A 15473-nucleotide genomic window follows, 5' to 3' on the forward strand; every position below is an offset into this window, starting at 1 on the left:
AATGTGGGTTTAGTATTAGGCTGGTGTCTGAAGGGTCCCGGCAGGGGTGGCCTGGGGTGCTTGGCAGGCTCACGGTGGGGCCCTCCTTACAGGGAAATTCGGGGGTCCTACTCCGGGAAAAAATTACAGTTGTATGCCCGGAAATGGATTTTGACACTATTTTGGCTATTATAAACTAGGTAAAAGTTAATAAAAATTAGCAATTACGAAAGAAAAAATACTATGAAAAGTGACCATCACATATTATAAAATTTAATAATGTGTTACGGTCCTATTTTCCACTTAGTGAATTTGGTCCTTGAAAGGGCACTGAAATCTAAAAAGCCACTGCAATAATCTTTGTGCACTTCCAAAAAGCATCAGATACTCATTTATCTTCTGAGACCTTTATTATATCAATTTTTACATAATCTTTTTACAGCGAGTACATAGTAAATAAATCAGCAAATGTAAATGCATAATTATATAATTGCAAAAAGGCTTGGGCTTCAAATCATGTGTATTTTTTTATTTCACCTTTCATATACGCCTCACGATAAATGCGAGCCAACCCCATATCAACGAGGTACCCGTAATGATAACACCAGAGTATGTGGTATGGGGTGATTCCACTCCAGGCATGTAGCTCTCCTCTCATCATTACCTTCATCAGCTACGCGCTCGCTTGCCGGACACCTGTTTAGCACAGAGGACAATAACACGTGGTCAGACCAGAAACTAGGAGACTGCTAAGGACACAAAATTATAAGCTTTATTTGCATCATAGTATAAAACTATTAAAGTTAACTACCACAGAACATAGTTTAAAATCATTACTTTCGTTTGCGTGGTTTTGAGAGATCCCGCCGCATAACTTCAAACTAGCATCCATTAAATGTCATTACTCTTGGTGGAAAAACGTATTTCTAAAGCTATTAGTCCGGGTAAAACATTTCTCTCATTTTATCGTTTTTGTCTGACCTTAAAATGCAGTACAATCACACAATTATATTTTCCTTTTCGTTTTAAGTATAAATGCAGTGTAAAACTAACCAGAAAAGAGGAAGGAGATGGACTGAGATTTGAAAACGAGGAAAGAAAAACTGGGTTGAGAGGGTGAATCAAAATCTTGAGAAGTAAAAAGGATCCCACATCCAAGAGGGACTGCAAAGAACTCCAGCTCCTCCCTAGCATTTCGTTGTCTTCCCAATCCTTCTCCCATATTCAGTCGCAAAAGGCAAGGAAGAGAGAAATTTCCGCTTACAAAGCAGTTATTCCCTTCCACGATTCCTGATCCCCCTCTCTCCCCTTTCCAAACCAATCCTGTTGGGTCGCACCTCAGTGCCACTCCCACAACTCTTTATGCACTTCGCTTCCTCTGATTTCATCGCGATCGTCTCGATTCGGAATGAGCAGAAATGCGCCCTTTGAGTCAACTAAAGTACAAACCCCACGACCGCAACTAGTCTCTCAGACAGTCACACTAATGTCTTCTCTAACTATTCCTTCCCTTTCACCTTAGATTATTATTGATTATTACAGGTCTATATAATTAAAACTATGTAAAGTTGAAGAAAAAAGGAGGTTCTCATAAAAAATACCATTAAATATATTGGGGGAATAGAGAGAATGACTTCGATGGAGACGAGTAGGATTGATTGTTTGCTCAATGGATCGACAAGATGCAACTTTCCACATGCCTGGCAGTCGTAGGATACAAAACTTTCGATCGATAATGTTGAGCAACTTCGATGAATAACGTCAACAGATACCCCCTTTACTTAACTATTTTACTACTGAAACACCTGATCCAAATAACATCCCGGACTACTGACGTCACATTTCCGCCTCAGGAGCCCATTTCATGGACATGGTTTCAGCTGGTATCTTCGGGTAGGAGTTCGGCGCAATAGCGCGCTAGTGGTCAAGGGAAAGCTCCTCAAGTCTCATCATGAATAAGTACTGATTCTGGTACCAATATTTTGCCGCAATTACAAATGTACTGCTCGAAGTTGGTCAATAGTTTACAGTTACTCGTCTGCTAACGGAAACCATCAGTAAGTGACAAAAATGGCGAAAGTCAACACCCCTCAACATTGGCCTCGTTCATTAATGTTTTCTCTCTCCTAATTGCTTCAAGGGAACCCGGGAAAGGGCGCCCGGGGTGTATATCACCCCATAGTTCTTCTTTATTTAATAAAAATAATAATTAGTATCAATTTAATTCGATGGGCCTATTTAAAAAAGAAAACAGCATAACTATGTAATGTAATGTAATGTAATGTCGTCTTTATTTTACAAGTGAATTTAGGACTATATAGTCCTCTCTTACAATTAACTTGTTTGACTATCACATACATCCATGCCCTGGATGGTGGTCAAACCACCCAGGCGGGATTCGAACCCGCGACCTTTAGGTTAGCAGCCGGGGACTTTACCCCGGCGCCACCCAGGCCGGCATGTCACTCCAAGGAAAGAGAAAAAAATATTTTCTTTGGAGTGTCGATGACACTCCATGACAATTTAACCCTTAGTTACACGCTAAGCGGGAATTCGCCGCATTTTTCGTAAATTCGAAATAGCGTGTTTACAGATCATTGGTGCCACACTTTGGCATTCTATTTCCTGCACTTTTTCCTCGACCAAGAACATTATCGTCTTTAAATCCTTAAGAAATAGTTTGAAGTATTTATGAAAAAATTGGTATATTAATATGCTTTATTTTTATTTCAATACAAATATATTTAAAATGCTTTGTATATTATAAGTTATCCAAATGCGTCAAATACCCTAGCATTTTAATGTATATTACAGATCATTGGTGTCACACTTTGGCATTCTATTTTCTGCACTTTTTCCTCGACCAAGAACTTTATCGTCTTTAAATCCTTAAGAAATAATTTGAAGTATTTATGAAAAAATTGGTACATCAATATGCTTTATTTTTATTTTAATACAAATATATTTAAAATGCTTTTTATATCATAAGTTATCCTAATGCGTTAAATACCATAGCATTTTAATGTATAGTTAGGAAAATCAAAAATATTAAAGTGCGGCAAAAAAGCCGCAAGCGTGCTCTGGCGCTGTCCTCGCGGTCACGTGTGGCTAAGGGTTAAAACAATCAGGTTACTCCTAATCGACCGGAATTGCTAATGCCTCGTTCACATTACGATTAATTCAGCAATCGTTGGAACTATCATGCATTCACACAACGATGGTTAAAACCCGTGCTGCGCTCTAGCGCTGACATCTGAAGTGAACGAGAAATTGAGGGTTAGCAAAGCTGTTGAGATATGCAGGGCCAAGAAATTACGGTGCCCAACGTGTATTTGACGAATATTTTTTCTTCCATATTCTTCCTTGCTTGGACAAATCCATGAAAAATAGAGAGAAGGGAGCTTCACGAACTTTTCGTCTCTCTCTTGTCGCTTCCTTATCCGGTCTCCCACCGCCTAACCATCGTAAAGTGGCAACGTTCGGAACTACGGTAACCATTGAGAGGACATGCATTCACACTCCTAGTTCGGCCAACTATCGTTACGACGATCGCTCGGACAATCGTAATCTGAACGAGGCATTTGATCTTTCCGGCTGATCATCAGTAACCTATTTTTTTTATTGTTTAATGCTATATCTCAACTTTTTTCAGTCTAAATTATTCTTCCACTATGATTACGATGGATGAATCGTATGTTGAAACGTTGGATGTACAACAAATTAAACCAATGAAAATCCAGAGAACACTTCACACAGTTAATTCACTATAAAGAATGACTTCATAATAGGTCTTATGTTTTAACCTCCAGCATCCCTTAACTAGTAACCTACCTACTTATTTTCATCATAAGTTTTTGATTCGATACTTTCATTAGGGCGGAGAAAGTTTTTTTGGAGAAGGAGATTTGTTGGTCTTAATCGTCAACCGTAAGGTGTAAGCAGCCGTAAAATCAGATTTTACTATCTGAACCCAACCCTGTGTAATGTGAAGAGATTGTTACAATTACGTATACATCCACAAAAAGGGCATTCATTACAATTAAATTATTTACACTTGGGTCAGAATAAGAGAAAAAATAAGCCTCCCAACATTCATTACGACACAGCAAGAAGCAAACACTTATGACATTAAATGCACATAGAAAAATAATTTTACATGTCAATATTTCGCCGTGAATTCCATTCGACTTAAGTTTCCATTCCTCATCTGAGTTTTTTCACAAGTGAGGTAATTACCTAAACACTCATTAATTTCGACATTCGATCTTTACAGCGAAGTAGTTAGAGCTAAAAGTATTTCTTCGCACGCTACTCCGACTTAGGTTTGGACGGAGTAATTTGGGAGCTGAATAATTGCCGGGGAGCCCTAGTAAGCTCGCCTTACCCGTTCCGTTCTAATAGCTTTAATTGGGTTCTCGCTTTGAGCGCAAAACTTTATGCGTGAGAAGGATTCTAAATAAGCACAAATTCAAGAGGTTACCTCTTATCCACCAAATTGACGACCCAGAATATCCTACTCTGGAGAGACAGACAATTTTTTAAAGACTTTTTAGTTTAAAAAATGATATTTCTTTTTCCTCGACCTTGCCAAAGCCTTGGGGAGTAGTCCATTCCCAGCAACTGCCGGAGGCGTTTATCCAGGGCCGGCCCTAGCAGGTGCGGGGCTAGGGGCGAACCTTCAGTGCGGGGCCCTTCACTTAAAATATTAAACTCTATACCCCATCTACAAACTTGAGCATTTTGAATCCCTACCACTCTCTGGCTAAGTATGTGACAAACGCAATTGCACAATAAAAATTACTGCATTATTATTCCTTTTTCATAATATTATTTTTTGTCTAGCACGGACTTAACAATGCAGTAATAGTTGAAATTACGTTTTCAAAACTATCGTATATTTTAATTTTTTTTTCACGAACGCGGGGCCCGGGGCGGTCACCCCGGTCGCCCCGCCCTAAGGCCGGCCCTGCGTTTATCCAAAGACATTTAAATTAAAACCTATGCTTAAGGGTGTTTAACCACACATATTATCACTGAGTTCAATTGAAAACAATAAAGTAAGGAAATAAAACTTTGTAAGGCACTTTAACCCCGCCCTCCCCTGGCTGGTCAGATACCTATCCTCACAGGAAAAACCCAAATCAAGGCTGCCCCTTTCCCCCTTAACCCCCCCCCCCCTCACTATTCCATTCCGTGTTTAACCCTCACCCCCGCCCTCAACCATTCCTTTCCCTTCCGATAGATGTCCTCACTATCACTTGAGTACTTTGTGTATAAATGTATCAAGGGGACTCCATTACAGGAGTCTCCAGAAGGGCCAATGGTAAGCCTTTAACCTGTTGCCGTTTGGCGCGCATTTTATTCGATCGCCAACATTGGCCGTACAGCGGCGCCACTAGGCATTGAGATCTGTGTCAGTGTAATTTTCGCCATTAAGCCTAATGGAAGTGGGGCGACGCGCTCCGTCTTTAATCGGATTTTTGCAGTAATTTTTGTAGTGAGAGTCGTAGATTCAGTTTTATTCGGCTTTAGCAATGGGGCCTGACCGACGTTGCTGTGTCCCTGGGTGGAAAGGAGGCTACTATTGCCAAAAGAGACGTAGTAAGGAGCTGGGAGTACGCAACGAAAGCCTCTTCCAAGCAAGGGTAAGTAAATCACCTATTTTTGGTAGATTTTGATGAAATTATTAAAAATTGAAACTATTATTTATTACCGGACTCAAGGTTAATTCCATGAGTCCAACAAGTGATTGTACCGTGAAGCTTTGGGTAGAAATGCAATGTAGCGGCGTGTCTTGGTCGCTGTGTGTGGATGCCGGCATGATTACAATGTTCCTTTAAGAATATGCTTTCAAAGACCAGGAGAATGCACAGAAATTGGTTTTATCTTTTAAAAAAGCTGTGATTATATTATAATACTGCTCATTATTAGGAATTATTATGTTGAAACTCACGAGGTCTAGATTCTGCCATTCGTAATATGCTAATGGCGTCGTTGGTCGTCTTGCGTTGTGGCAGGATTACTATTAATTTGCGCGTGAGCTTTGGAGTTATGTACTTGTGTTATTTAATCGGAGCTATTATTGGATGAATTTTTTTCAGAATGTTGCCCAAATGCATAAATGGTGGCGGGTGATACCACGTGAACAGGGAGTTATCGGAACGAGATGTTGGCTTTTAGGACCACTTTCCAGAGGGATCAATTAAGCGGTGTACCGACATTAACCTTTAAGACGGTTCCATCATCAAGTGGCCGGGGTCCAGTGCGAAAAAACAGTGGTAATAAATGAGAGCAGCGCTCTCCTAAAAGTTAAGGTGAAGTCTTCGTTTGTCGCTGATTTGTGGTTTTCCGCCTATGAAGTGTGCTTAATGCAATATATACATGTAGTGCCTGTGCAATCGCAAGCTGTGCTTTGAGTCAATATATTTTTATGGGATTTTTTCAGGTGTTATTCTATGGAAGAGAGATGTCTATTCCTGGACTCAAAATTTTTAACCTCGCTGTTTCTCGTCTCCTTGATCATGTGAATGAGTAACAGATGTGTACTGGTCTGTCTGTTCAAGCCGTCAATGGTGAAAGGTAATCATATTACTGTATTTGTTTACTATAGTGTAGTAATTAAGTGGGCAGTTTCAAAAATACTCTTTCACTTTTGATGAATTTAATACTGTTGGAGTGTCCTAGTTCTGGTCTACATTTGTTATGCTATACTCACTGATTCTTCTGGTGTACCATGCAGTCGACGTTGGATTTACTAATGTGGCGTCATTTGTCCTATTCCTTTCTTGCCTCTTATATCCTTTTAAATCATCTTAGTAAATATTCATGAAGTAATGGAGCTGGTGAAGAAATAAATTTCTTATTGTAATAGAAGAAATATAATCTATTGTAGATTATGTTTCTTCCCTTCTAATGTCAAATTTATTTTTATGTGGGAGGATGAAGGCAATACTCAGTAGCCTGTTGATGGGTGGGGCGAAATTACTTGATTTTGTTTGCCTTAGGTGTGTGAAATGCGATGCACATGATATGATAATAGGGTGGTTTCCTATTATTTTTTTATTGCCTAAATCGAAAGATTATTACTCCTGGAGTACGTATTTCACGCTTTTAGATTTTTAAATAACGATATCTATTTTTCGCGATTAATTGAAAAGTGAAAATTTTCAGGCGCGTGAAAACGCGGCGGGTAAGTATGAATGCCGGGAAATCTCTCCGCGTGACGTATTTCTGGTTCCCCCTCCCGCCCTGCGAGGTGACCTTGAGGCGAGGCTTAGCGGTGATACGACACAGGCTGCTAGCGGCTAGCCTAGTACCCTGCTGACTGATAGCGCTTGGCTTAAATAAGGATTATTAATAACTTATCAAATGAGGAAAATTTTCCGACCTTAGCCAGTTTTAATAAGTGATTGTTAAGACATGTTTCCCTGAGCTCTGCGCCTTATGCATGCAATGGTAACCTCAGACGGCGTATAACTCCTATCTTCTCGTATAGAAACTAGGTCCCTGTGACGTCACGTGGAGTGGCATCGCATGGGTGCCAATCTGGCCCTTTTCAAATGAGGATAAAAATGGACCATTGCCATTCGTCTAACCCGGTATTTCTAAAACAAAATAATTTGTATATTATGAATACACTAATGGTGGGTAACGAATCGCAATCAATGCCTTTCGTTTTCTTTGATGAAGGAAACCACCCTATTGGCCTTATCATATTTCACGAATTTTTTCCAACATTTCCAACAAATTTCAGCAATCAATATCATGACTTAGGCCTGGTTTACAATGGGATATAAGCTGTTAGTCATTTCTTGTTTCCATTCACAGACTTAACCATAAGAGGGAAACAGTTAAAATTTGAGTGCCTGTATTATGTCTGACACTGAATGCTTGTGTTTTCATAGTGCCTTTTTTTCATGATACAGAAGTTTGCAGAGTTACTTTTTGTGAATGTAAGTATTCCACTCTATTAATGCTCTTGTTATATTCTCTTCATAACTACATACCAACTATTAGTTTCAATGCTTTTCACTTTAAGTGGCATGACACAAGTATTTTCAGTGTTATCTGCTCAGGATGATGATATTTTTTCCTTCTTATGTGTTAATTTCATTAAAATTCATTAAGTTATGAAATATTGCCCTCTGTGAAGGCTGAACATATATTCCCATGGACACCATTGTTTTTTTATGCATTTCATATACTCTATGCCTTCACCATTTTCTCAGTGTTTATTATGTAGACATAAGGCTACAGTTAACTGAAATTCTTACCACCTGCGTTCAGTTAGGTGTGGTACTGCGGTGATCACATTGGTTTCCAGCATGTGCTCTTATTGGCTAACTGTATGCCATAAAGATGAACATTGTCCATCTTTTTTATGGCTGAAGTCCATCGTGGAATTCTATTTTGGCTCCTTATGGCTTATGTCCTTTGACTTATGTCTCACTGAACCAGCTCATTCACAGTGAATGCAAGTGTTGTCTGTGAAGGCCATGGTAATGTGTGTAGAAATTAGAATTTGTATGTCATCATATAATATATGATACTACATTTAAGTTATGACATGTTAGGGTTGATGATATGTGCGGATTCTTTGTTTTGGTGCTCCTAAAATCTCGTCATTCATTCAGTTCTGTCTAGTATCTATTTCTTTTTATTTCAGGTTTATCTCTTTCATTTGGCACGAAATGGAGTCATGCGGTACATCTACTATTTATTTGAACGCATCAGCTATTGCCCCTCATAGTTGTTTCAATTGATAATGGATTATAATAGTCTGCTGTTCCTTCTATTTGGCATTTAAGCTATTGGATGTCAGGGTTGATGGTATGTGTGCATTCTTTGTTTTGGTGCTCTAAATATCTTGTCATTCCATCTTATATCTATTTCTCTTTATTTCAGGTGTATTTATTTCATTTGGTATGAAGCATATTCATGAAACACTACTCCGAAACATTTCAAAGGACAAAGATTCACCATCTATGCTAGTGTTGTTCAGGTACATGGAGATGTGAGGTCAAGGCAGGTTATGGTAGCAACTAAGAAATATGTTCAATGAAAAAATGAGCAGTGAAATTTTTAATAAAACCACTCTTCAGGCAAATATTGCTCTGCTAAAGCTGCCTCATCAATTGCACTTTGATTGTAAGTTGAAATTTTGTTGAGACTTCTACTTTTGATTTTTTAAATTGATTATGATCAAACCAAGTCTATAGCGCTACAGTAAAACCATTAATGCAGCTACAATTATGTATATGGATTGACATTTTCAGGGATACATTTTTCACCCTTTTTTTCTTATAAACCTTTATTATGTCATAGTTTTCACGTTAACCATTAGTTATAGCCATTTTGTTCCATATGAGAGCATACCTAACAGTAAATATAAGAAAAAAGATATCCAACTATCCTAATCATTTTAAGTGACTGTTGAATTGAGAGAGATCACATCGTTTTCTTTCTAATCGTGGTAAAAATAACGTGATGGCGCTCACTTTGTGTTATCATTAAACCAATAAATATATGTTTACTAATGCATTCATGTTTAATTAAATGCATAAATTTAATGGTTTAAAAGACAGTAGTGCCTTTCATTTCCAAAGGATATGAAAAAATGGTGCATATCCAGTGGCGGCTCGTGAGTCAAATGCTAGGGGGGGCGCACTCCACCGGGAGTCATAATTTTTTAATATTTCGTGTATTTTATTAAGTTTTTACGGCAATCTAGGAATTAAATTTTGTGATGCCTTATATTCCGTTTTTTCCAACAAAAATACCTAGTTTTCCTAATAAAGCTTGATTAATAAATACTAAATGCAGTAGACTCTCGGTCATACGGATCGCTTTAATCCGGACTCTCGATTATACTGATCAATGATATTGAAGAATAAAAATATATTTGCTGCGAAATTTTGCAAATACAAACGAAAATACGTAACTTTAGGTTTTAGCGCCTACATTCTTCGTGCGGATATGCCCGCAATACACTTCTGTTGTTCGTTTTGAAATCATGATGCGTTATTTATCAAATCTATACAACATTTGCAATGATTTAGGAAGCAATGACACTTTTAACACCTGAGGAGGGAGGGGAGTGTCACTGACTTCCACTAGGCAACAAACACTACTAGAATGCGCGCGCTTTGCTATGGCAGATGTAAACTTTGATGACGGTGTTCGCGCAGCTTCTTGAATACAGTATGATTTAAAATCAATAATTAAACATTTCTCACACATTTTTAACAAAATCTGAAATACTCACATGCCTTTAGTTATATTGCAGAAGTCCATCCTTCTTTCCTTTTTTCCAGCAAAGTGATCAATTACACGTTCGTTGAAATCAGCGCCGGACAACAATTTCTTTCCAATTGAACACATGGCAAGGGCACTAGTCTATAAATAAACAAGGGACGACACAAAATAGGCCGACGAAAAATTCGACCAAAAAGAACAAGGTGCCTGGACACAGAATTGGGACAATTTTTCCCTATATTTCCCAAAAAAAACGAGCACTGTTGATTAATTCAAAATTGTCTTCTTGAATGTACACACAGCACTAAGAAACTTCTTAATCGGCAATTACGCACAGTTAACTCCTCGAAAATGATGTCTGAACTCATTTCACTCCGTTCTTTCCGAGAGTCTTGCCGTTACTATAAGGACGACTCAAGGGAGATAGAAGCCGTGGTCCACTAATGCTGATTCAGCTGAGGGACGAATTTAAGGTCAGCAAAGGCATTCAAGCAAACGAAGTACGTCACGGACCATCTCCTTGAGTCTAAGATTCATATGTGGTAAACACACGAGACGCCAACGGGTCGCATTTGGAATAACCATGTCTTCGAAATCATTGCCATGATATAATAGAAAATAAATTCTAGATCGTAAAAGAAGACGACTCTGAGCCACAGATAGGAGCTGTAAGGATCTTCGCACTGATATGAACTCTTCGAAGCCACTTAAATCAGACCCAAGTGGACATTTTCCGTCAGAAAGCTACCGCTCTGCCGCTGAGGAATTAGGTGAACATGAACTAATACAACAAGGACGGCTAGAAAAATGATGAACCTACACACAAAAGGTGCATTGTACGCGGCACTTCTTGACATTCATTGAATGACTCTTTTTAAAGTCACGTTTTACGGGTTAAATCATGTTCAAACCTTCACCCTATCACGCACGCACCTATTTCTTAAATTATAAATCAGTGGGGAATATTAACTGATTTTTCCCAATACTGCAGGTCTTTTGATAAATTTATCTGAAAAATAGGTTCCGCATTTCTAATCATCGGGAAGATATGAATATATTGTTAAGGCCTAAATATTATAATATTAGTTTCCCCAAGGTTCTTGAAATTAGTAATCATAACAGAACTGTGGCAAATACTAAACAATAGTTTTCCTGTGTCACCATGGCCTTTAACTGGTTGGATTTTATGTGTTCCGGAATTCAAACACCCGAAAACGCACGCATAATGTGATAATTTATTATCTGTAGCAATACCCACCAGTAATTAAAAATTAAAATCGTATAACTACACCCAGTACAGTGACCATCCTGATTCCATAGGTCCCTTTACTGTGGCAGCACCAAGTAGACGCCAGATTATACGCCCGCCGGCCTGCGCAGCGATGTCAACTCACTCGTCGCTCTGCGCAATCTCGGACGACGTCCCAAGACTTCCATAAGACACAACGTTAGACGCGTCATAGCACCAGCGGCCCCCACCACTACCACTCTCCATATAACTGCATGGGAATGGATTGGGACGTTCTGGCCAGCGCCCCACGGCTACAAATACGAACTTTCTCGCGCTATTTCTTTTCGTGTTTTTCCAACACTTTCGATGTATGGGATTGAAAAAACACTTTTATTAATTTGATGTATAATTATTAATTAATGGACTTTTTTTTTTACTTTTTCAAATATTTGGGAGGGGCGGCGCCCGAGAGTCCTTATGGGCAAACCGCCACTGTGCATATCACCAAAACCTCTCTTTAGTGAATCTCCCATTTTGTATCAAATTGCATAAATTTTAGCCCCCTCCACTATGATGTAAAGAGGTTTTAATGTGTCAGGAAAACTAATACAGTCATAATGGTCTAGTTTTCTATTATTCTATATTAACTATCCAATTATTTGAGCATTTGAATTTTGGGTGTAACTGCAGTTTTTCAATGAATGCAGTCTCAGTCATACTTTTCATCCAAATCTCAAACCGGTGTCCCACGGTCAAATTTGCATCAAAATTTTTGGACCAAAAATTTTAAATGAATTTGGAACACGGTCCCATAAAACATCAAATTTTGACCTGAGGCAGTATGTGAATCAAGCCAAATTATTTTTTTTTCATGGAAAAATGAGTGAACTACGTCCACTGTAGTTTGTTCTTTGTTCTATTTTAAAAATTATGTGTATTTTTCATATCAGGAGAAAAACAACCTGCACATGAAAAATGTTTTAATTTTTGCACTTGCTATGTACTAGATTCATGTCATGAATATTTACATGGACATAGAACACAAACATTTCATCACACTTGAAGGAAGACCCAACCCTGACCTCCACAGTCGTGAAAAGGAATTTTTTTAGCAACAAAGAGAAAATTATCTCTAATATGTATTTTATTTTTAAGGTGGTGGGTCATACCATAAGGAATACTAGAAAAAATAATTTGGCTTGATTCACATATTGCCTCAGGTCAAAACTTGATGTTTTATAGGACCATGTTTTTGACGAAAAATTTTCTAAATTCTTGTGAAAAATAACAGTTTAGAGAGTTTTTCAATATCACTTAGCATTACTTTTAATTAGTATTTGAAATCCCCATGACTTCAATAGTAAACATGCAAATTTTCATAAGAATTTGATGAAAAGTATGGCTGAGACAAATTATTTCCCTCTGGAAGTACAAGTGCCTCTGAAGACCGCATTCATTGAAAAACTGTAGTTTCACCCAAACTTCAAATGTTTTAAAAAAAAACTAGTAGACATAGGCAAGAAATATTTTACACTGTTTCATTCTTACGTGGAAGAATGAAAATTGCCAACTTTCATCAAACTGTGAGTCAGTGGTACTGGTTTTTCATTTGAAGGCCATTGTTATGGTTCTTACAGGCTTGGGCCATGGTTATGTAAAATGGACAATAGAGGGGAAATTTCTCACCATTGACGTTTTGAAAAAGTATTGGTTTTGACTTTATTCATAAGTTTTCATTAGTATGTAGAGTTATTCAAATTTTTGAGTCTTTAATTCTCTGTTGGTGGCGGTGGTTATTGGTGCCGCTGTCCCTTCAGTCATATGTGAAAATAAAACTTTTCCTGAGCATTCAAGTGGTGATTAACTCTCATATACCCTTTTGTGAAGTGGTAGCATATCAGACAGGGGCAGATCCAGGATTTTGTTCTGGGGGGCACAAGGATACCTCGTAATACAGAACGAATGCAATGATAATGGGCAAAAATATTAACGCAATTAAAAATCTTGCATATTATTTAAGGTCTGGGGGGCACGTGCCCCCTCCTCCCCCCTGGATCCACCTATGATATCAGATTGTTACTTGATAGATACCTGTGATAATTATGTGAAGTGTGCATCTTTGGTAGTTATGTTTTCCGTGCTTTAACTCCTTGGTGGTTTTAATCATTGCTATTCAACTTTGCAACCTACCTCGTATTACCTTGAGTGAACTAACTCCTGCTTTGCATTGCTTCAAATTGCTGTTCATTATACGCATGCCCATGGTGTACACATTTCTTATTTGCATTTTCAATATTACAGATGAATGTTACTAGCACCCGTTGGCATTGTGAGACTCCTGCACCTTTTTTGAACATATGGCTGTGGTGAACTGAATCACATCCCACCCATTACTGGTTTTGCAAGAGGCTACACCAGCAGCAGCTGCTCAAAGATATGCTTTGATTGGCCAAACATCATCTATAAGAAAGAACATACAGAACAGACTACTTTTCTTACAACTTATGCCCATTGTGGATTAGTATTTTGACTCCTTCTGGAATATATATCATTGTAGTTCTACCGTGAAAGTGTACATTAATTACGGCTGACTTCAAAAATATGGAAATGGAAGGGCTAATGCATGAGAAAATGCTGTGGTGAGAATAACCTTGATTGTGTCCGTGGAGTCAAAGTTTTTGTGCTACATTTTTGTGAACTGTCTTTTGAACCACCTTTTATTATGTCAAATAAATACTGAGCATGATTTTCAATTTGACTATCTTTTTCTGCTCTTCTGTATGAGTTAACTTTTTTCAGCAACTTAGTGTTGTAGAAGCATTTCACTTGAAGTGAAAGAACTATGATTCATTCATTTAAAAATTGTTCTGATAGGTTGCACTAATCTTCAGTAATTATTTCGCATTGCCATCAACTTCCTGCCGCTCACTTATACTTAATTCCTCCTTTTATGAATCAAGTTCTAAGGGTACTGTTTTTATATTAAACGGGTATCGATTTTCTGTGAAATCATAATACATATCTTTCCTAATAAGTGAATTACATCAAGTAATGTTATAGCTGTCTTTATTACATACCGTCTTGGTTGTTGTGCAGTCTTGAGGTGCTAGTATTGGAATGATTGGGAGGTATCACCTCTTTGTTGAGGAGAGTTGTTCATCTACGGCCATGGATCCATTGATCACAATAAAGGATATCAAAATATAAAATAATTTGTTTGGAGGAGGACGTGACACCGTAGCTTCTCCTTAGGATGGTGAAATGCCCATGGTACGACGTGAAAGTTCTGGGCGTGATCAAGACGTCAGACAGTAGGGGGAGAGCCAGTGCGTTAAATGTGGATGCGTCAAAAAATTGCTAATAACAGATTCCCCCTTGCTTGTCAGCTCTGATTTTTCATTTTGGTCGATGGTAGAAGTGGTCGGATTGTTTCATTTCAGTTGGCAATCGCCTCACATGCTTTACTTGTGTGGTTAATGTGATTTACTGGCTCAGTTAAGTATTGCTGCCGTGTATGTGAATGCGTCAAAAAATTGCTAATAACAGATTCCCCCTTGCTTGTCAGCTCTGATTTTTCATTTTGGTCGATGGTAGAAGTGGTCGGATTGTTTCATTTCAGTTGGCAATCGCCTCACATGCTTTACTTGTGTGGTTAATGTGATTTACTGGCTCAGTTAAGTATTGCTGCCGTGTATGTGAATGCGTCAAAAAATTGCTAATAACAGATTCCCCCTTGATTGTCAGCTCTGATTTTTCGTTTTGGTCGATGGTAGGAGTGATCAGATTGTTTCATTTCACTTGGCAATCGCCTCACATGCTTAACTTGTGTGGTTAATGTGATTTACTGGCTCAGTTACGTATTGCTGCCGTGTATGTGAAAGCGTCAAAAAATTGCTAATAACAGATTCCCCCTTTATTGTCAGCTCTCATTTTTCGTTTTGGTCGATGGTAGGAGTGATCAGATTGTTTCATTTCACTTGGCAATCGCCTCACATGCTTTACTTGTGTG

General features: G+C 38.3%; 1 long non-coding RNA gene across 3 annotated transcripts; it reads left to right on the forward strand.

Moving 5' to 3' along the window:
- Positions 1 to 5352: 5352 nt before the first annotated feature.
- On the forward strand, positions 5353 to 14217 carry LOC124167114. Of its 3 annotated transcripts, none has more exons than XR_006866614.1 (6): positions 5353 to 5624; positions 6081 to 6293; positions 6425 to 6558; positions 8645 to 8808; positions 8884 to 9126; positions 13766 to 14217. It is a non-coding gene; the product is annotated as an uncharacterized LOC124167114 (long non-coding RNA). The 3 variants fall into 3 exon arrangements; XR_006866616.1 differs by having other exon boundaries at positions 8910 to 9126; XR_006866615.1 differs by having other exon boundaries at positions 6081 to 6257.
- The last annotated feature ends 1256 nt before the right edge of the window (positions 14218 to 15473 follow it).

Source organism: Ischnura elegans, chromosome 10, assembly GCF_921293095.1.
Source record: "Ischnura elegans chromosome 10, ioIscEleg1.1, whole genome shotgun sequence".
NCBI classification, from domain to species: Eukaryota; Metazoa; Arthropoda; class Insecta; order Odonata; family Coenagrionidae; genus Ischnura; species Ischnura elegans.